Consider the following 22,982-nt stretch of genomic DNA (forward strand, 5'->3'; position numbering starts at 1 on the left):
GCCCCGGAAAAGAATAGGCCTCCGGTATGTTCTGCCAGTCGTAAAAGGCGACGAAAAGAACAAACCACTAATAGGGCTAACCCCCCTTTTAGTGTGATTACTTGGTTCAGGACAGAACTAAAGAAGCCTCGGACAAGCGCCGTCATGGTCGGGGACGACGCTTGAACCCTATGCCCGCCCACAATGGTAACGACACTGCTAGCCAACTGGAAAATGATTTAAATCCAAATAGAGGTGTTTTGCAGGATATGCTTCCTGCAACCACCCTAGAAGGAAAACAAAGACAGAGGATGAGATGGTCAGATGAAGTTAATCGACACCTCATGTTCTGTTACTACCAAGCAACAAACCTAGGAACCAACACAACTGGATACAGATCACAAGTATACACAACATTTATTACCAGATACCCAGAATTAAAATTTTTAACAGAACAACGACTAGCTGATCAGATCCGTGTAATAATCAAAAATAACAGGATACCCCAGTCAGAATTAGAAAACATCAAACAAGTACAACAAATACTAGAACAAAATAATGTGCAATCAGAAGAAGAAGAAAATACAGTAATGGACTCAATCATCCCAGAGAAAACAAACAAAGAACAAAACGCGTCAATTAAACAATCAGAGGAAAACGACATCTTAAGACAGCCACCAGAACAAGCACAAATAGAACACGAAGTGACACACATGTTGGATATAGAAGAAAAATTTCAGCTGACATATATATAGAATACAAAGACACAAATACAGACATTAGACCATTCTTGCATAGACCACCTAATAACCGACAAGTCAAAACAACAATAGAAACTATCAACACAATCATACACAACAAAATAAATGAAAATACAACTATGGAAGAGTTACAACTACTGGCTTATGTAGGAGCACTCACTACACTAAATATACACACTAGGCAGAGATCAGAACCAACCAACACACAGAAGAAACCCACAAAACCAGCATGGCAACACAGGCTACAGATCAGAATAAAAAAACTGAGAAAAGACATCGGACAGCTAACACAATTTATAAGAAATGAAATATCAGACAAAAAACGAAAAAGGTTAGGTGAAATCTCACAACAAGAAGCAATAGAGCAATTAGATGAAAAGAAGCAGAAATTACAAGCATTGGCCAAACGACTTAGAAGATACAAAAAAAGTGAAAATAGAAGGAAACAAAACCAAACATTCAACACAAACCAAAAGAGATTTTACCAAACAATAGGTAACACACACATTAAAATAGACAATCCACCAAACATAAGACATGGAACACTTCTGGAGCAACATATGGTCAAACCCAGTACAACATAACAGGCATGCACGGTGGATACAAGCAGAAACAGACTCATACAAGATGATACCACAAATGCCTGAAGTGATAATTTTGCAACATGAAGTCACCCGAGCAATTAATTCTACACACAATTGGAAAGCCCCTGGAAATGATAAAATAGCAAATTTCTGGCTAAAGAAGTTCACCTCAACACATTCACATCTAACTAAATTATTTAACAGTTACATTGCAGACCCATACACATTCCCTGATACACTTACACATGGAATAACCTACCTGAAACCTAAAGATCAAGCAGACACAGCAAACCCAGCTAAATATCGCCCCATAACATGCCTACCAACAATCTACAAAATATTAACTTCAGTCATTACACAGAAATTAATGACACATACAACACAGAACAAAATTATAAATGAAGAACAAAAAGGCTGCTGCAAAGGAGCACGAGGATGTAAAGAGCAACTGATAATAGATACAGAGGTGACATATCAAGCTAAAACTAAACAAAGGTCACTACACTACGCATACATTGATTACCAAAAAGCTTTTGATAGTGTACCCCACTCATGGTTACTACAGATATTGGAAATATACAAAGTGGACCCTAAATTGATACAGTTCCTAAACATAGTTATGAAAAACTGGAAAACCACACTTAATATCCAAACAAACTCTAATAATATCACATCACAACCAATACAGATTAAGCGTGGAATATACCAAGGAGACTCATTAAGTCCTTCCTGGTTCTGCCTTGCTCTGAACCCACTATCCAACATGCTAAATAATACAAATTACGGATATAATATTACTGGAACATACCCACACAAAATCACACATTTGCTGTACATGGATGATCTAAAACTACTGGCAGCAACCAATCAACAACTCAACCAATTACTAAAGATAACAGAAGTATTTAGCAATGATATAAATATGGCTTTTGGAACAGACAAATGTAAGAAAAATAGCATAGTCAAGGGAAAACACACGAAACAAGAAGATTACATATTGAATAACCACAGTGACTCCATAGAAGCGATGGAAAAAACAGATGCCTATAAATATCTAGGATACAGACAAAAAATAGGAATAGATAATACAAATATTAAAGAAGAACTAAAAGAAAAATATAGACAAAGACTAACAAAAATACTGAAAACAGAATTGACAGCAAGAAACAAGACAAAAGCTATAAATACCTACGCTATACCAATATTGACCTACTCATTTGGAGTAGCGAAATGGAGTAACACAAACCTAGAAGCACTCAATACACTTACACGTTCACAATGCCACAAATATAGAATACATCACATACATTCAGCAACAGAAAGATTCACATTAAGCAGAAACGAAGGAGGAAGGGGATTCATCGACATAAAAAACCTACATTATGGACAGGTAGACAATTTAAGAAAATTCTTTCTAGAACGATCAGAAACTAGCAAAATACACAAATCAATCACTCATATAAGTGCATCGGCTACACCACTGCAATTTAATAACCACATCTACAACCCTTTAGATCACATAACATCAACAGATACGAAGAAAGTAAATGGGAAAAAGAAAACACTACATGGCAAGCACCCGTATCATCTAACACAGCCACACATCGATCAAGACGCATCCAACACATGGCTAAGAAAAGGCAATATATACAGTGAGACGGAAGGATTCATGATTGCAATACAGTATCAAACAATAAACACCAGATATTACAGCAAGCATATTATTAAAGATCCCAACACCACAACAGGTAAATGCAGACTTTGCAAACAACAAATAGAAACAGTAGATCACATCACAAGTGGATGTACAATACTAGCAAATACAGAATACCCCCAGAAGACATGACAATGTAGCAAAAATAATACATCAGCAGCTTGCCTTACAACATAAACTTATAAAACAAGCCGTTCCCACATACAAGTATGCACCACAAAATGTACTGGAGAATGATGAATACAAATTATACTGGAACAGAACCATTATAACAGATAAAACAACACCACATAACAAACCTGACATCATACTCACCAATAAAAAGAAGAAAGTAACACAACTAATCGAAATATCCATCCCCAATACAACAAATATACAAAAGAAAACAGGAGAAAAAAATTGAAAAATACATCCAACTGGCTGAGGAAGTCCAGGACATGTGGCATCAGGACAAAGTTGACATGATACCAATTATACTATCAACTACAGGAGTCATACCACACAATATCCACCAGTACATCAACGCAATACAGCCACATCCAAACTTTTATATACAATTACAGAAATCCGTAATTATTGATACATGTTCAATTACACGAAAGTTCCTAAATGCAATATAACATATACCGTACAGTTAAAAGGAAGTCACGCTTGATCAAGGATCGCGTCACTTTCCATTTTTAACCAGACCTAAGGTCTGAGAAAGGAAAGAGGATAATAATAATAATAATAATAATAATAATAATAATATACCTCTTACCGTGCAGACTTCAATGGTATGTATTTATATTCGAGATGCGTTTAGCTTCGTGGATAGTAGCCTCTGTGCGTAACGTTTTGTCTCCAAAATGGAGCAGGCGAGGATTCGAACATGTTAGTAAAGGTGTTTGAATTTGTAAACACATCAATTCCCAAACGTATCTAGATAATTTTCGAAAAATAAAGTAGTGCGAAAACAGTTGTGTCGAAAATAACGGGGAATTCTAGAAAATTACAAACGCAAGATACTTTTCAGTTATTTGCACTCGTGGGTGAGCTTCCACCCTGACCGCGTGCGCAGAACAGTTCTGCCTGTTGAGAGCGCCCATTGCACAGGCTAGTCGTAACTGCAACCGGCAAAACTCCGATTCACAGGTGGAACCAACGAACCACGTGAAATCGTAGAATGCAATCGTCCACGGCCGGTGTTTGTGTAATCGCTGGTATTTGAGTTATGGGCGTAAGGCCGTGGTTGAAGTCATAATTCTCTGCCTACGTTGCGTCTTCGACTGCTCGAGACTACATCAGTGGCTTTAACATCTAAGAAAGCAGTGACTACTGACTACTTAGCACTCCTCCCGTCAGATGAAAATTCTCAGCTTATCCACACACTACAGGCGTAGTGCCTTTTGCCCTTTATCCTCAAAACTAGTGGCATTTCGCCGATTCTCACAGGAGTTCAAGCTTGGTGCACTTCTGCACTGAAGGGATCATTGGCCGTCCTAGCCTTAATTACATGTATGTGGCGTCTGTTCTTTTGGAAATGTCCCAATGTCATACACACCACATATAAATGCGTACTTACCTCACCAAGCTGATTCATATTGACAACATGTGTAGCACACGACAGCGACTTCAACATATGTAAACTGGAAGGCCCAGCTCTTAGCCGTTTTCGAGAAAATCGACTTTGAAAATTTTAGGCCTACTTACATACTTCGTGTGGCCGCTAGCATTTAAGGAGTACGCAACTGATCGTACTTGTTTTCATTCCCACTTTATTCGGCCAAACTGCAGTATTAAAGTAATCCCTCCTTATTGTGCTCCGCTGGTGCTGCCTCGGGACGTTTATTTTTACGCGGTGCGTTCAATAATAGATGCAATGCATTGTTTTTTGATATCAGTTTGTTTTTAATGAGGATTCCAGTACAACATATTATTCCCCATTCTTTTGGCTACAAAACCCAATTGTTCAACATAATCTCTGTTCAATGTTACGTCCTTACACCACCTCATCGGGAGGATGTGTATGCGAGCATAGTACCACTACTGCATCGTTCTTCGGCCAAACAGATCGTTGTCGCAAGGTGCGAGATGAGGACACACACCTTTGAGTACACCAACTGGTGGACGAGTGTGTCAGCACTACCAACGGAGACGTCCCGTTGAACAGCAAGGTCTTCGATTGTGATACGTCGATCACCTCAAATGAGTGTGTCCGCACGTTCCAACACTGCAGGAGTCATAGCTGTATGCGGCCGGCCGGCAGCACGCGGTTGGTCGGACAGGTTTGCGCGACTTTGTTGCGATGATGACAGACGCCTCTTCCAACGACTCACCGCGCTTTTGTTCACTGCCAGGTCTCCGTAGACATTCTGCAAGCGCCTATGAACATCTGCGATACTCTGGCTTTCAGCCAAAAGAATCTCAATGACAGCTCTCTGCCTGGAACGCACCTCCCTTACAGACGCCATTTTGAAGGCTACGTATAGCGTTGCCACGTATCGGATCTTCATGAAGCTATAGGGGCTGAAGCGGGAATATTCCACCATGTCCCACAACAAATTCCACATTTTTTTCAATCGAAATGGGCCGAGGAAAAATGTTTTGCACTACTTACTGAACGCTCCTCGTACACGGAGGCGAACACCCTTACACAATGAGTGCAAAATTGCGCATACATCATCGAACAGAATACAAAGATATCATTTAGAGAAGACTTCATAAAAATTCAATCAATCGTACATCAGTCATCTGTACCGATATTCGGTGATACGCTTCGATATGTGTGGTACGCTACTAAATTGTGCGATGATCGAAAGCCGTTTATGAATGCAAAGCGAGTTTGGTTTGCAATAGGCACAATGAAAAATCAGGTACATACAAAAATTCGGCGTTCATCAACACTTTCTGTATGTCACAATAATTACTGTTTTTCATGTTTCCACGGTCAGAATCACCCTGATTACTGCGGTGCTCCATAGTTTACATATTATACTTGTCACAAATCTATATAGAATAATATAAATGTAATGACTATACTTACTTGAATGAAAGTTCTCTTGTAACCTTAAATATTGATAATTTGCACTGTTGCGAATACCTGGGAATGAAAAAAATACCATCGGGGACATTCGATCCATAGAGCTCGGATCTTCTGGAGGGAGGTCGGTCAGCCGTCTCTTCTCTTTCGTTCCCGACTGGCGTGCCGGCGCTGAATTCACGCTGTAACAGAACCAACTAAAGGGAAACTTTCTTCAATTTGTGTTAACTATCACAGATCACATCAGCAAAATACTCACAAAACACGGTATTGATTCAGTGCATAAACCAAGAAAAAAGACGCACGAATATTTAAACACGGCAATGGACCTCTGCCCGCCGCTTGCCACAGCTGAAGTATATAAAGTCTTTTGCAGCTGCCGCCAAATGTGCATAGGAACTACAAAAAGAAGCAGACATCCATCTTCAGGAACACAAGAGCAATTGTCATCTGGGCAAGACGGACAAATCAGCAGTAGCAGATCATGCACTAGGACCGTAAAACCACCAAATTGGTTTCTTTGACACTGTGGTTTTAGCAAGATTTAATAATTACTGCGCTTGGAAGCACAGAGAGACCACAGAAATTCAAAATCACAAAAAAACAATTTTAATAGAAAAGAAAAACGAGTGAAATTAGAAACGTTGTGGGCCTTAGTGCTAAATAAAACTAATACCGCCAACTCTTCCCCACTGCAAGCTCCATAGCATACGTCGGCGCGACTCCACGAACGTAGGCAGCCATCGGATGACGTCACCAACCGACCGTTATGCTAACAAGGGGATCATATCAACTTCTCCTGTCTGATTTCATCCATATTGACAGGATGTCTAGGGCACGATTAGGATTTCAACATACATAGACGGGGAGACGCAACGCTCAACCATTTTCGAGAAAACTGAACTTGAAAATTGTAGGCGTACTTTCATACTTCCCATGGCCGCTACTAATCAAGAAGTCTGCAGCCAAGAGAAAAAGTGTTCAAATGTATGTGAAATCTTATGGGACTTAACTGCTAAGGTCATCAGCCCCTAAGCTTACACACTATTTAAAATAAATTACCCTAAGGACAAACACACACACCCATGCCCGAGAGAAGACTCGAACCTCCGCCGGGACCAGCCGCACAGTGTGTGACTGCAGCGCCTTAGACCGCTCGGCTAATCCCACGCGGATGCAGCCGAGAGAGGAAGCGCTTATTTTCACAATCGTGAGGTCTGAGGATCGAATCTCGCTGTTGGAACTTCTTTTTATTCATTCCCATGTAATTCTAGCAACAGATCATTATGACTGTGTAAATAATCAGTATTTAATTATTTATGTACTATTTACATAATCTATAACCTGAAAAAAGAACATTTGTTTCATAAGGAAATTGAAAATAACAGGATACACAAGAACTTTCAATCAAACGGCATAGTCATTCTATTTATGTTAAAGTATCCACGGTTGTGACGAGTAACTTTACCTTGTGGCGTACTACACGTATCAGGATGATACTGATCGTAGAAACACGGGAAATAATAATTATTGCGACATAGACCACATGTAATGAGCGCTGAATCTTTGCATCTGTACAGTTTTCTCAATGTGCCAAATGCAAAACAAGCTTGGTCTGCATCTACACACACCAAAAAACGGTTTGTATCACCTCGGTTCCGAGAGTTCCGGAACCTATATAGAAAACTGGAATAGAGATAAACAAAAACATCATTTTCGCCCTTTTTATTGCTCATGAAAACCACACTCTGCATGTTGTACCACCATAGACTACAGCGAAACCTTCAGAGGTGGTGGTCCAGATTGCTGTACATACCGGTACCTCTAATACTCAGCAGCATGTCCTCTTGCATTGATGCATGCCTGTATTCGTCGTGGCATACTATCGGCAAGTTCATCAAGGCACTGTTGGTTCAGATTGTCCCACACCTCAACGGCAATTCGGCGTATATCCCTCAGAGTGGTTCGTGCGTCACGTCGTCCATAAACACCTCTTTTCAATCTATCCTGGGCATGTTCGATAGGGGTCATATCAGGAGAACATGCTGGCCACTTTAGTCGAACGGTGTCGTTATCCTGAAGGAAATCATTCACAAGATGTGATCGTTGGGGGCGCGAATTTCCGTCCATGAAGAAGAATGCCTCGGCAATACGCTGCCGATATGGTTGCACTACCTTGGCATTCACGGATCGTACAGCCGTTGCGGCGCCTTCCATGACTACCAGCGGCGTACGTCGGCCCCACACAATGCCACCACAAAACGGCAGTCAACCTTCAGATTGCTGCACTCTCTGGACAGTGTGTCTAAGGCGTTCAGCTTGACCGGATTGCCTCCAAACACGTCTCTGATGATTGTCCGGTTGACGGCATATGCGACACTCATCGGTGAAGAGAACGTGATGCCGATCCTGAGCGGTCCATTCGACATGTTGTTGGGCCCATGTGTACCGCGCTGCATGGTGTCGTGGTTGCAAGATGGATCTCGCCATGGACGTCGGGAGTGAAGTTGCGCATCATGCAGCCTATTGCACACAGTTTGAGTCGTAACATGACGTCCTGTGGCTGTACGAAAAGCATTATTCAACATGGTGGCGTTGAAGTCAGGGTTCCTCCGAGCTATAATCCGTACGTAGCAGTCATCCACTGCAATAGTAGCCCTTAGGTGGCCTGAGCGAGACATATCATCGACAACTCCTGTCTCTCTGTATCTCCTCCATGTCCGTACAACATCGCTTTGGTTCACTTCGAGACACCTGGACACTTATCTTTTCGAGAGCCCTTCCAGGCACAAAGTAGCAATGCTGACGCTATCGAACCGCGGTGTTGACCGTCTAGGCATGGTTGAACTACAGACAACAAGAGCCGTGTACCTTCTCCCTGGCGGAATGACTGGAACTGATCGGCTGTCGGACGCCTCCGTCTAATAGGCGATGCTCATGCATGGTGGTTTACATCTTTGGGCGGGTTTAGTGACATCTCTGAACAGTGAAAGGGGCTGTGTCTGTGATACAATATCCACAGTAAACGTGTATCTTCCCGAGTTCTGGAAACGGGGTGATGCAAAACCTTTTTTGATGTGTGTTTAAACGGTTCTCGATCATCACACAATATCGTGACGTACCGCGCGCACCTGTAGCTAGTATTACGGGAAGTACAGGAAGCGAGATTCGATCCACAGACCTCGCGCTCATGAAACAAAACGCTTAGTCTCTCAGTTGCGGACTCCTGGAACTCTAACGACCATAACCACATCTAAAATTTTCAAACTCGGTTTTCTCGAAAACAGTTGACATTTGACTCTTTTTGTTAACATCAGCTGAAATCATACTTGCGCCCTACACACCCTGTCAGTATGAATGAAATCAGTGAGATGACTGCTACGTACGGATTATAGCTCGGAGGAACCCTGACTTCAACGCCACCATGTTGAATAATGCTTTTCGTACAGCCACAGGACGTCGTGTTCCTCTATTGGTAGACGAGACATTAGTCAGAGAATTATGCGCTGGACGACGGTGTTACGCCAAAAAACAAATGTCACCAATTACGCAACCTTGGGAAGTAGACAAAGATAAGAAACAGTGGTAAAAACCAGCCGCTAAGCAAAAGCGTAAGAAAATGATTGACCCTCCGAACGTAGGATGAGAGAAATAGCGTTCCATTTCCACTCTTTCATAGCCATAGCCATAGGCTGTAGACATGTCTTCACAATCAACCTTCGTTACATATTTAAGGGAAGTCGAAGTCTAACCGACAAACAGAAACATAACGAAGCAAAATGTGTATAACGAGAGAACCGTTCAATGAATTCGAAAATAAAATTTTTTCTACCGATCTTACCGGAACAGCTAAGAAGTTCTGCTCATACGTTAAGTCAGTATGTGGATCGAAATAATAGTCACTCAGTGATCAAACTGGCACCGAAATGATGATGACAGAAGGGTCAGAAACTTAATTCGGAATACCGAACTTGTTTTTTTTTTTTTTTAATGGAGGATCGTAATACTATTCCTTCAATCAATAATAATCGCACGAATGCCTAAATGGAGGGTACTGTGGTGACTGTCAGTGGAATAGAAAAACAACTCAGATCACTCAACTGTGGAACGGCATCTGGGTCATCTGCAAGATTCTTCAGTCATTGTGCAATGAAGGATACAAGGTGATAAGAAAAAATTGCAAGGGATTAAAGAAAGATCTTTTCTTAGATGGATCCAGTTACAATCCTAGATCGCTGACGTCAATCCCTTGTGAAATTATTGGTTATTTTCTGTGCTCACTATGATATTTTGGAAAAACGAAAACCCCTGTATCAAATTTAACGTATATTCCGTAAGCAGAGATATTGGGAAACACAGCTCGCTCTGTTTGTCCATGTAGTCTAGAGTGCTTAGACAATAGAGCGCAGGTTGATGTCATGTTTCTTGACTTCCGGAAAGCCTTCAGTACTGTTGTGTATGACTTCGTATACACTGGTAATGAGAAATGAGCTTCAGAGTAGAGCGGCAAATGTCGTCGTAGGAAAACTAGACAAGAACAAAAACCATTTGCGAATAAGGGAACACAACAAACAGAAGATTTACTTCACTTTTATTTCTCCAAGCACACGATGACTCAATACAAATACAAGCAAGAAACAGAGTCCAGCTATCACAGCATTAAGAACGCTGAAACAGGAGTAGCGACTAGGAGGCTGCCACTTAGCGTCCCAAAACGAAGTGGCTCCAAGCACGGATGGGCTGAGCAGCTACCGCTGGTCATCCCGTATCGCGGCGGCAGAGAGCAGTCGTGGTACCGAGCGTGGCTCAGCAGGAGTGCGCCATTGGGTCCTCTGGGTCTTGCACGACCGCTATCGGCGTCTCACGGAAACTTTCTGTTGCGGTGCTATGACGCCCGTGGGGTGGTATCGATACCTGATATCACAAACACAGTTCCGGAACAAAATAGGAGCTTAACAACGGGCAACATTTGTTGCTGGATAAAGGACTCGGAACTCAACACCTTGATCTTGGAACACCACTCACGATAGCCTTTAGGCCTGCTCTAGCTGGACGACTGCTGCCTACGAGGCAGTACGAGAGCGCTATGGGATCGGCATGTCGCCAGCCCCTCCAGCCGTTGCCAGCATTCCGGCGGTGCCACTGCTTCTTTGTTGAAGCAGTTCCTTATTTGGACTCACGAAGCTGCGTGGACCCTGTTCCAGACACCCCTAACACAGAAAAAAATCTGAAGGTGTACCGGACTCGAACTCTTGTCCTTCCACACTGAAGGCAGAGATGCCAATCATTCAGCTAAAGAAGAGTTGTTCTTAACAGGACGAAATTGACAGATCTAAGGGTAATTTAGAGTGTATGCCAAGGAAGTGTGATAGGGACCATTACTGTTAGTATGCAGATAGTTCCAGAATGATCTTTTCAACTTTGATACATGCATTTCAGAAATGGTGGTACGCAGGAAGGTGTGGTTTGGGCCACTTTTCTTTTTACTTTGGTTATTGACGAAAGTGGCCACCCCATCCCCAGCAGATGGCACAGCACGATAGAGACCAAATATGACATTCAGGTCTAGCACAAATTCGTAACACGTTACAGAAACATGCAACTATCATGTTTGAATAGTACTCCCACCGTTTGACTGTGCAAACTACTTTATGGTATCGTCATGATTTCGGCTTTAAGAAATCATCAAGTGTAACATTGGAAAATGTACAAATGTATAGAAACTGACGACGAACCAAAATTTAACATCAGTATGCCGTTCCTATGTCACATTAAAATTTTTCGAAATAATACTACCTACATCTTGGGTATAATTAGACTTTGTTAAGTGAAGTGATCGACAAAATACACTCCTGGAAATGGAAAAAAGAACACATTGACACCGGTGTGTCAGACCCACCATACTTGCTCCGGACACTGCGAGAGGGCTGTACAAGCAATGATCACGCGCACGGCAAAGCGGACACACCAGGAACCGCGGTGTTGGCCGTCGAATGGCGCTAGCTGCGCAGCATTTGTGCACCGCCGCCGTCAGTGTCAGCCAGTTTACCGTGGCATACGGAGCTCCATCGCAGTCTTTAACACTGGTAGCATGCCGCGACAGCGTCGACGTGAACCGTATGTGCAGTTGACGGACTTTGAGCGAGGGCGTATAGTGGGCATGCGGGAGGCCGGGTGGACGTACCGCCGAATTGCTCAACACGTGGGGCGTGAGGTCTCCACAGTACATCGATGTTGTCGCCAGTGGTCGGCGGAAGGTGCACGTGCCCGTCGACCTGGGAACGGACCGCAGCGACGCACGGATGCACGCCAAGACCGTAGGATCCTACGCAGTGCCGTAGGGGACCGCACCGCCACTTCCCAGCAAATTAGGGACACTGTTGCTCCTGGGGTATCGGCGAGGACCATTCGCAACCGTCTCCATGAAGCTGGGCTACGGTCCCGTACACCGTTAGGCCGTCTTCCGCTCACGCCCCAACATCGTGCAGCCCGCCTCCAGTGGAGTCGCGACAGGCGTGAATGGAGGGACGAATGGAGACGTGTCGTCTTCAGCGATGAGAGTCGCTTCTGCCTTGGTGCCAATGATGGTGGTATGCGTGTTTGGCGCCGTGCAGGTGAGCGCCACAATCAGGACTGCATACGACCGAGGCACACAGGGCCAACACCCGGCATCATGGTGTGGGGAGCGATCTCCTACACTGGCCGTACACCACTGGTGATCGTCGAGGGGACACTGAATAGTGCACGGTACATCCCAACCGTCATCGAACCCATCGTTCTACCATTCCTAGACCGGCAAGGGAACTTGCTGTTCCAACAGGACAATGCACGTCCGCATGTATCCCGTGCCACCCAACGTGCTCTAGAAGGTGTAAGTCAACTACCCTGGCCAGCAAGATCTCCGGATCTGTCCCCCATTGAGCATGTTTGGGACTGGATGAAGCGTCGTCTCACGCGGTCTGCACGTCCAGCACGAACGCTGGTCCAACTGAGGCGCCAGGTGGAAATGGCATGGCAAGCCGTTCCACAGGACTACATCCAGCATCTCTACGATCGTCTCCATGGGAGAATAGCAGCCTGCATTGCTGCGAAAGGTGGATATACACTGTACTAGTGCCGACATTGTGCATGCTCTGTTGCCTGTGTCTATGTGCCTGTGGTTCTGTCAGTGTGATCATGTGATGTATCTGACCCCAGGAATGTGTCAATAAAGTTTCCCCTTCCTGGGACAATGAATGCACGGTGTTCTTATTTCAATTTACAGGAGTGTATATTGAACTGTGTGTTCCAGGGTGTAGATAAGTACAAAATCATCAAAATGTTTGGCAGACACATAGGAAACATGTTTCCCAGGCATAAAACATTTGAGCCACAGAATGAACAGCAATACAGTAGTTACATATGCAATGATCATGGTCTAAAAATATACTACAGATGTTACTCGTTCACTGGCGCTCAGTGTTGCACGATCCACGATTACAAAAAAATCATAGGTGCGTAAAATCGGACATCTTTGGAAGAACTGTTGTCTGTGAATGCAACTGTAAATACGTTTTTGGAAGAACAGTGCTGCCTGTGTATTCAAGGTGTAAGCAATATCTTTGTAGCACGTAGTAATATAAGATAAAGAAGTCAAATGGCGGAATTACAGTTCTAAGATTATTATATGACTGTGGCCCAAAAATATGAAAAGATTGACACAAAACTGTCACGTCCGACCGTCAGACAATGATACGCGAGGATCGATTCCAGAAGTGTTGTGAAGTGGACGAGTTCTGTATGTCATAGCAAAAGTGATGTAGTTTTGGAACAGGTGCACCATGCATTTATCATAAGTCCAACCAAATCAATCCGTCAAGGCGCAAACCGTACTCTTCTACCTATCCCGATTTCTGAAATATACGTGACAAAAGTTGTAAACATCATTTTGAAACACCCTGTATATATAAATGATCCAGTGGATACGGTTGGAAGCTCCCTCCTGCAGTGCCTAAAATAGATCCGCGATTGTTCCTTGCCTTCGTAATAGACCTCTAGAAGTAGTACTACACGTAGTGAAGCTCGTATATTGACGATACAGCCATTATTGGGACACCCACCAGTTTTAGCTGATTTCATAATCTTTCCTTCAACTTTTTTGGCTTAATTACTTGCGGTCCCCTTTTAGGGTTCGACCTTCACTTTTCTAAATTTCAGTCCAGGCCGTATGGGGAAGGGCACCTTACGTGGTGCATAATCTATCCACCGTGCGCTGTGATGTTCTGCACTTAATATTAGAGTGGGTTTACACCGAGGTGACAAACGTCATGGGATACCTCCTAATATCTTGTCGGACCTCCTTTTGGCCAGCTTAGTCCAGCATATCGATGTGGCACGGACTCCACAACTGATTGGAAGTCCCCTGCAGAAACACTGAGCGCTGCTGCGTGTATAGCCATCCAGAATTGCGGAAGTGTTGCCGGTGCAGGAGCTGGTGCACGAAATGATCTCCCGATTATCTCCCATAAATGTTCGATGGGATTCATGTCGACGATCTGGGTGGTCAAATCATTGGCTCGAATTGTCCAGAATGTTCTTCAAACCAATCGCGAACCAATTATGGCCCGGTGACATGACATCGTTGTTCCTTGAATGGCTGAAAATGGTCTCCAAGTAGCCGAAAATAATCATTTGAACTAGAGGACTGCGTCCATTCCATGTAAATGCAGTACACACCATTTTGGAGTCACAACCAGATTGCACAGTACCTTGTCAACTATTTGGCTCCATGACTTCGTAGGGTCTGCGCCACACTCGAACCCTACCACCAGCTCTTACCAACTGAAAGTTCGACTCATCTGACCAGGCCACGGTTTTCCAGTCGTCCAGGGTTCAACCGATATAGTCACTTGCCCAAGAGAGGCGCTGCGAGCGATTTCGTGCTATTAGCAAAGGCACTCGCGTCAGTCGTCTGCTGCCGTAGCCCATAACGTCACAATTCGCCGCACTGTCCAAACTGATATTTCCGTTGTGCGTCCCCTATTGATCCCTGCTGTTATTTCACGCAGCGTTGCTTTTCTGTAGGCGCTGACAACACTACGCAAACGGCACTACATCCAGTTGTTAAGACGGCCACTGCGTTGCCCGTGGTGAGAGGTAATGCTTGAAATTTGGTATTCTCGGTACATTCTTGACACTGTTGATCTCAGAATCCTGAATTACCTAACAATTTCCGAGATGGAATGTCCTATGCGTCTATCTCCAACTACCGTTCCGTGTTCAAAGTCTGTTAATCCCCATTGTGCGGCGATAATCACGTCGGAAAAGTTTTCACATGAATCACCGGAGTGCAAATGCGAACTCTGCCAATGCACTGCCCTCTTATACACTACTGGCCATTAAAATTGCTACACCACGAAGATGACGTGCTACAGACCTGAAATTTAACCGACAGGAAGAAGATGCTGTGATGTGCGACTGATTAGCTTTTCAGAGCATTCACACAAGTTTGGCGCCTGTCGGCGACAGCTGGCGTGAGGAAAGTTTCCAACCGATTTCTCATACACAAATAGCAATTGACCGGCGTTGCCTGGTGAGACGTTGTTGTGATGCCTCGTGTAAGGAGGAGAAATGCGTACCATCACGTTTCCGAATTTGATAAACGTCGGATTGTAGCCTATCGCGATTGCGGTTTATCGCATCGCGACATTGCTGCTCACGTTGGTCTTGATCCAATGACTGTTAGCTGAATATGGAATCGGTGGTTTCAGGAGGGTAATACGGAACGCCGTGCTGGATCCCAACGGCTCCGTATCACTAGCAGTCGAGATGACAGGCATCTTATCCGCATGGCTGTAACGGATCGTGCAGCCACGTCTCGATCCTTGAGTCAACAGATGGGGACGTTTGCAAGACAACAACCATCTGCACGAACAGTTCGACGACGTTTGCAGTAGCATGGACTATCAGCTCGGAGACCGTGGCTGCGGTTACCCTTGACGCTGCATCATAGACAGGAGCGCCTGCGATGGTGTACTCAACGACGAACCTGGCTGCACGAATGGCAAAGCGTCATTTTTTCGGATGAATCCAGGTTCTGTTTACAGCATCATGATGGCCGCATCCGTGTTTGGCGCTATCGCGGTGAACGCACATTGGAAGCGTGTATTCGTCATCGCCATACTGGCGTATCGCCCGGCGTGGTGGTATGGGATGCCATTGCTTACACGTCTCGGTCACCTCTTGTTCGCATTGACGGCACTTTAAACAGTGGACGTTACATTTCAAATGCGTTACGACCCGTGGCTCTACCCTTCATTCGATCCCTGTGAAACCCTACATTTCAGCAGGATAATGCACGACCGCATGTTGCAGGTCCTGTACGGGCCTTTCTGGATACAGAAAATGTTCGACTGCAGCCCTGGCCAGCACATTCTCCAGATCTCTCACCAATGGAAAACGTGTGGTCAATGGTGGCCGAGCAACTGGGTCGTCACAATACGCCAGTCACTACTCTTGATGAACTGTGGTATCGTGTTGTAACTGTATGGGCAGCTGTACCTGTACACGCTATCCAAGCTCTGTTTGACGCTATGCCCAGGCGTATCAAGGCCGTTATTACGGCCAGAGGTGGTTGTTCTGGGTACTGATTTCTCAGGATCTATACACCCAGATTGCGTGAAAATGAAATCACATGTAAGTTATAGTGTAATATATTTGTCCAATGAATACCCGTTTATCATCTGAATTTCTTCTTGGTGTAGCAGTTTTAATGGGCAGTGGTGTACCTTGCGTATGCGATACTATCGCTATCTGCATATGTGCATATTGCTATCGTATGCCTTTTGTCACCTCAGTGTATGTTCGTACCCATTGTTGGGTGGACGGGAAGGTGCGGCGTCGTCATGTACCCTCACGGTTCATGCCCCCCTTGACAATGCGGGGATTGCATTGCTGATGCCTGAGTTGCAGGTTCATGTCCAGTCTGAGGCACTGGGACTAGGGGCACCTGCTACCATGCCAGGTAGCAGTTGCTGGACGGGGTGGCGTCCATGGGGAGAGCCTCCGATCGGAGTGCGTGGCATCAGGGCGGATGATCCCCAATGAAAAGGCACAAACTCACCCTTACCGTTGGATAGAAAGCAAGATTCTAATGCTGAGGCTTACAACCCCACGGTGCTTCCGTCTTCGGGCGCACCATGGGATGAGAGTCAGGGAAGGAGGAATGGAGGTGGGCAGTGTGACCAGTTCTTGGCAAGTTTCAGAACTAAAGGAGAAACTTCTGTGACAACGAAGCCATTGTTTTCTTTCAAAATATTCGGCGTCGGTTCAGAAAAATTGCTGTAATAGAGGAGATAAGAAATGAAACTATGTTGATCAACACGTTGAATGCTAACCAATCACGGGCACTTTAGGCCTCTGACAAGCTCGGGAATATAAAGGTTACACCTCATAACAAATTAAACAGGATTCAGGCCGTCACATTCCATGAGAACGTAACGCTACAAGCAGATGAAGAAGTGCATCCTAACTTATGACGACGTTAAGTCCATCTTATTCGTCGTTTCCAGGGAGGATATTAGAGTGGACAATGGGGCTTTCATCCTAGCCTTCGATGGAAATGTTACCTGAGAAAGTTAAGGTCATAGTTTATAGGTGTGTTATGTGGTGTTTGTTCTTTTGGACATGTCCGAAAGAACAGACACCGCATATATAATTAAGGCTCTGACGGCCAAGATCCCTTCAGTGCAGATGCACACGAAGCTTGAACTCTAACGGGAATCGGCGAGATACCGTAAGTAATTAAGCTAATGAGCAAGGATATTACATAAGTGTCGAATGGCGTAAGTTGAGAATTTGGGTCTGATGGCGGGGTAGTCCATGCGGTTGTGGTGACTGTTGTGTCCGGATAGCGCATCTGCCTAGTAAGCAGGAGACCCGGGTTGGAATACTGGTCTGGCACAAATTTCCAACGTGCCCTACTGGTATAAATCGGTGACCACTGCCCCTCGCGCTGTGCTAATGACGCTGCTTGTGGAGCGTGCGGCAGGACAACGCACGATGGCAGCTCTTGCGAACAATCCGCTAAATGTTTAGATTGCCCAGAACACCATTCCTCTCGTTCGCTAACATGTTCAGTTTAACATGGCGAAGAAAACCTAGGAACATATAACAATTGACCGCGTCTCTTAACAAGACGCTGAGACCAAGTTTGAACGACTTCACCTGATCGATTCACACCTTGCACTACGATAAGGTGTCGACGCAACTCCTGAGCCTAGCCACATGTCGATGCCTATTCTGAATAGTGGGAGGGGACACCAGCTCCCTCGACCCCCACATCAGTGACACCAATGGTAGCCACCCCGTCGGTGCAGCCGGAGTTGCCTCGTCCTCCGGCGGTATCATCAAGGAAGAAGACACTTGACAAGGTGCCCCCTCCCAGTACGAAACAGACCACCTGTCTATCAGCACCCAGTGGCCGACAGAGCCACAGGCTGCAGGTCGTAGAAAAGAACGGTTCTCTTCCGTTCCAAAAGTCAAGACAGGAAGTCTCGCAGGGACAAGGAAGATAGAGCGTAAGTTAACACTTACTGTGCTGGCCTTGCACGTAACTGTGGACTGGCTAATTTTTTTGAAGATATAACTCGTGTTTACAAATATGTGGTTGAAATTTCAAAATATTTCTACGTATTTTGGTATTCCTCTTGTTAAATTTGAATTCACAGACTAATTTTCAATTTAATAGTAATTGTAAAAGAAAAAAATGGAAAAGAAGTTCTGGTATTCAAATACATATTCCGGTAAGAAAAAAAGCGATATTTTTTTAAATTTCTTTACAGCGAATTTAAATCTAAAGAAGCGCACAAAACACAAGAACAAACCTAGATTTAACATTTATAGTGCAGAACAGTGTGACACAAATTAAAACATGGTTAGAGACGGACCAACATTATCCTCACTGTTATCATATATGCGCGGATCGATTTCCTGAATTACCGGCAGGAATGCTCTTCATAACAACACAATTTGCGAAAATAATACGATAAACGTGTTATGAATCGTCATGAAATATTTAGTTCTCATCAGCTGCAGGCTCACCAAGGATTTTGTAAATTATTTGTTCCACACGTTTCTCCTTCTCACTGCACATCAACACAAAACCACACAAAACGCACGAAACAGATAACCTGAACGTCAGCTAACGCCTACGAAACGAGAGACGAAAAGAAACGTCTCAAAAAAGACGAATTTTCCAGTAATGCTGCTATCACCATCTAGTAAAATCTACGTAGCCTGCAGACCGGACAGACGTTTCCAGGAGCCATAAACATATGTTTGACACCGCGCAAAATCATCAAACCGGCGTCACATACCAATCTCCCACAAGCCTCGTAATACTACATCAGCCGCACGCGAAATGTGAAACCAAATTCTGCTGGTCCGGTCGATCTCCCGCCCCTTCCCCCCCCCCCCCCCCCCCGTTTCCTTCCCATACGATTCCTACTTCCGTTTCGCCTACGCAGCTTTCTCATACCTCATTGTGATGTTTTTTCAGTGGAATTGTAATGGTTCATAGCCAACCGGCCGAAATCTGCACTTGGCATGGCGCTTGGCACGAGACACAGTTCTCAGTAACCCAACTCTCTACCATTAAAAATTAAACATCCTGCTGGACAAGTTGCTTTAACGCCGGTTCGTCTTCTGGAGACTCTGCACTTACATCCGGTATGACACTTCGTCAATAGATGCCACTAATCACTGAATTAGAAGGCGTGGCTGTTAGTGTCTACCGGTAAGTTAGGGTAACAAATTATCTACTCCCAGACAGATCTATGCCATATCACGAGCTGGTGGAATTAGTGGAACAGCTCCCTCCACCCTTCCTCCTAGTGTGGGACTTCAATGCTCACAATCCTGTGTGGGGCAGCCGAACCGCATCTGGCAAGGAACCGAGCAATAGAGCAGTTAATTTCAGAACTGGAAGTGTGTCTCTTTAACACTGGAGCTGCAACTCCTGTCAATACGGCCCATGGAACACACTCAGCCATAGATATTACACCCTGCAACCCGAACATCTCATACTTAATCCAGTGCTCCGTTCATGGCGATCTCTACAACAGCGATCACTTGTCTATCACTTTGTGCCCCTCCACGTATCGATCAATGGAACATGCACTACATCGGTCACTTCGAAAGCCCAAATGGCAAACTTTCACCTTCAAAGCACTTTTTGAAACCTGTCAAGAGAAGGGTATCGAAGGAGTGGTGGAAGATTCTACTGACACGATTATGCACGTTGTGGAAGCAACGAATCCCAAACCTTCAGGCTCTTATTGACGGACACCGGTTGCATGGTGGAGTTAAGTAATGGCTACATCTATCAGAACGTAGCAAGGTGCTTCAAAGACACATGTATTATCATTCTACGAAACATTCAATAGCATTCAAGGAACTTAGAGCGAAGGTAATGTTTATAATAAATAAGAGAAATCGATGGTGTTGAGAACAGTATGTATCGTCTGTGGGACCTCATATACCATAGTCTCAAGTATGGACTAAACTCCTCCACACTTGCGGTCACCCACCGCCCACAGTAGTTTTTTGCATCTCCCTGAATGGCGACACGTGTAGTAATCCCACGGTCATTGCTGATGATTCACTCCACACGTCGTGGAAGTGTTAGCAAGCAGTAGCTACCATCCTTGTTTCCTGACTAAGAAAAGCCTCACGGAGCGAGAAGTTTTGAATCGTACAGTGTTCCATTTAGCGAATGGGAGCTCTGCACCGCTTTAGCAGAGTTTCGAGACAGAACTCCTGAACCCCATAAAATCCATAGCCAAAAGCTTAAACACCTTAGCAATGACAGTATAAAATACATCCTCCGATTTTTGAATCGCATTTAGCGGGAAGGGGTGTTTCCCTCCCAATGGCGGGACAGTGTTATCTTTCCTATCCTGAAACCGGGAAAACACTCTCACGGTATTACTAATTATCGACCCATCTCTATAATGAAAGGATTATGTGAACTACTCGAATGAATGGTCACCTGACGACTCTGTTAGTGCCTGGAAACCAGAGGGTAGAATTGAAATTTCGATCATTCCGGTCCTCCACAGACCAACTGATTGGTCTTGAATCTGCAGTGTGCTTCGCCAACACATCATCGCCTATAGAAGACATACGATACCACCTGAGGCCATCACATCCTCTATACACTGCATGAGTGTAGCTTCCGGGACTGTTTACCCATTTGTGTCCAGAATTTTCTATCCCTCCGACTATTCAGGTTAGGAGTATGTTTGAACCTCAGTAACCAATGCATACAGGAAACTGGGGTACCTCGGGGATCGATTCTGAGCGTAGTTCCTCTACTCGTCCTAATCAATGGTATCGTGTCTGCAGTGAGACCCACGGTCTGACCGTCACTGTATGTGAATGACCTTTGCCTGTATTACAGCTCTCCATCATTGCACGGTACAGAGTGCCAACATCAGGGACCATACAGAAAGTACATAACTGGGCCCTGAAACGTTGATATCAGCGTTATCTCGCGAAAACTCGCGTCATGGACTTCAGTCGATTCAGGACTGTGCATCCACTCCCAGAACTTAATCTCGATAACAAGTGACCTGGAGTCGTTGAAACTTTCAAATTTTTAGCCCTTTTATTTTAATAGTAAGTTAACATGCTTACCACATGTACGATAAATCAAGGCAAATTGTATGAGGAACCTTAATACCCTCAAATTTCTCAGCCGTTTCTCCTGAGGTGCAGACCGCACAGTTCTTTTACAGTTTTATAAAGCTTAGAATTTATCCCAATTCGACTACATATGTGTTGCATACGGGTCGGCAGCACCATCAGTACTGTGCTTTTTAGACCGAGTCCACGACAGTGGTGTGAGGTTGGCAACGGGAGCCTTTCACACGAGGCCTGTACGTAGCCTTCTGGTGGAAGCTGGTGTCCCACCACGGAGGGCGGATGTCAGCAGCTCTAGGAGAACTATATGGTCACAGTCTGTTAGATGCCTACCCATCCGTATTACTCTTTTTCAGACTGTTTACGAATCGCCCAAAATTGTGTAGACAAGCTGGGTTACGAAACACTATGCAAGAAACGTCAGCTTCCCTTTCTTGTCTGTGTTCCGAGAGTTTCCTCTGGGCACCAATCGTAGTATGTACCCAGTAATATGTTATGGATGGACCTCTATTGTGGCCCTAAGAAAAATGATGATCCCATCACTCTCAGATGCTTGTCGCCTTCGGATCTACATGACTAGTCAAATCAGACATGCATCTACATGGATGGATCGAAAGAAAATGGCAGGGTCGCTTTGCTTTTGCTCCCCCAAAGTGGCATGAGATGCATTTCCGGCCTAGTGCATGCAGTATATACACGGCCGAGTTGGTCGCCATATCAGTACATTAAAACTATCTTCACAAAGGGCTCCATGGTTTATAGTGACCCCATGAGCTGCTGATACGGCATATCTCAGTACTACCACAAAAATCCTTCGATCGTTAAGATCCAATACCTATTAGTTGACCTCCACAGCTCCAGAATGACAGTAACATTCATCTGGACACCGAGCCCGAGGGTATTTCGCGAAATGAGCCCTCTGACGAATTAGCTAAAGAATCAATCACAGGAGGCAAACTTGAACTCGGAGTGGCGGGCACAGACTTGGGATTACAACTGCGACATCAAGTTTTGAAAACCTGAGATATCGATTGGCAGGCTACCCTCAACAAGCTGAGGGCAGTCAAGCATACCACCGAAGGGTGGCACACTTCTCTCCAGGCCTCTCGCAAGGGATTTAGTGGTAAGATGGTCCAGTGGATAGCCCATAAAAAACTGAACACAGGTGAAGAATGAAAACAGGAAGGAGGTTTCCTGAACTGTTAAAAGAAAGCAAAATAGGAAGAGTGGACAGTCCAGGC

The sequence above is a fragment of the Schistocerca cancellata genome, chromosome 4 (genome assembly GCF_023864275.1).
Source record: "Schistocerca cancellata isolate TAMUIC-IGC-003103 chromosome 4, iqSchCanc2.1, whole genome shotgun sequence".
NCBI lineage: Eukaryota > Metazoa > Arthropoda > Insecta > Orthoptera > Acrididae > Schistocerca > Schistocerca cancellata.